This window comes from Phaeodactylum tricornutum, chromosome 29 (assembly GCF_000150955.2).
Source record: "Phaeodactylum tricornutum CCAP 1055/1 chromosome 29, whole genome shotgun sequence".
Taxonomy (NCBI): domain Eukaryota; phylum Bacillariophyta; class Bacillariophyceae; order Surirellales; family Neidiaceae; genus Phaeodactylum; species Phaeodactylum tricornutum.
The window spans coordinates 1-1,637 of record NC_011697.1 but is presented as its reverse complement, the minus strand read 5'-3'; positions in this window follow the sequence as shown (position 1 = coordinate 1,637).

Below are 1,637 nucleotides of genomic sequence, written 5' to 3'. Positions count from 1 at the left end.
TTAACGAAATATAGGTTTTGGCCGGATTAGTGATTTTGCGGCCTCATCGAGGCCGGATCAGTGATTTTTCTCTATTTTATTCTTGTTCACTTATCAATAAAAGCTAACAGTGGTCGATATTCAATTTAGTTTTTGCTACTGGGACCAATGGCTCCCGTGGTGTTGGCTGTGATACTGTTCCAACAGTCATAGAGCACGTCTAGTTGTTACTTCCTTCAAAAAGCGAGTTGAATGAATATGCTTGTTTGCAGTGTTGCTTGGGTTTTCAATTCTGTCACTTGGATGCCTGGTCTTTGTGACACCCTTCCAGTGCAGTAGAATAAAATTTTAGGTCTCTCTCACCCAAACTGACTTGAATTTAGCAACATTCAGACTTTCCAATCTGAAAATACGATCAAGAAGATTCTACCCTTCCATGATTTTGCTAAAAAATGCCTCTTAGGTGTTCCTTTCTTGGCCTCTAAAAGGCTGGTCCACAATAACTTGGACCTGGTAATTACCATTTTGCCGGCAGAAAAAGTAACGCAATACTTTTGAGAGTTGATAATGCTCAGACTGCTCCGCAAATAGCAACTTTGTTTGGACAATGTTGCCTAAGCATGTGTTGGACAATTCTTAACTTTGCGAACTGAGCGACAATGCGTGTAGGTTGTCCCTGCTAATATCTCTGTGAAAAAGAGTCAATCCATCCCCAAGATGATTTTTGACCATTTGGAGGAAGTAATGAATTGAATGCGGCATCAGTGCTAAAGGTGCGGTCAGAATCCGAAGGAAACACTCACCGACGCTCTTGAAGAGCTTTATTTCAATAAGGAAAAGGACTTGGTCCATGCTGTTTGCACACGAAACGCTTGCTTGCCTTTGTAAGGCGAATTCCAGCTGTCCTATGCGATGAGCCAGCGCTTCTTCAGTCTGCTCGGTCTTTGCGTAAATAGTAGAATATACCGTCTGTTTGCCTTTCATCAAAAGTCTTTTGTTAGTGTCTTGCTCCCTTTTTCCAGCTTTAATTAATCTTCTACGTAATCCTTTGAACGGTTCAGATTCATGGTAGCTTTCCTTTCTTCTGCTGATTGCATTGCTTCAATCTCCTTCAGAAGAGTGGAGATTCGTAATCGCTTTTAACAATATCAGCCCAAGGAAATGCAGCCGGAAATTCACAGCCAACTATGAAAGCTCTGTATCCCAGCGGCAAAACTGAGAGATCCTGAAATTTCCCTTCTCGAGATGAGGCTGAAGGAGGCCACAGCCTTCAAAACCAGCATTTGTCGACACGCATTTCTCCGGTAGCTTCATCCTCAAATTCCCTTTGTTTCGACGTCTCATTCTTGATAGCAAAGTTATGTACAAGCAAGGAGAAAAGCGAGATCGGGAAATTTTGGATTGGAATCTCAGAGTAGAGACGAGAAAAAGTACAAGGTAGTCAATCTTGTAGTTTTCGCGAGCGGGGGCAAGACGTTTTAAAGGATAGTACGCCGTACAGACGCTACATTTCTTTCCGACGCTTGTTTACAATCAGTTCCGACAACAACACTGGTTTCCATAAGTTTGTCGAAGACCATATAGGTAAGTCCACCATGGCATCTCTTGTACAAGCGATCATCCCTTCCACAAGTCGTGTCGGAAAAGCCTGTGTATAT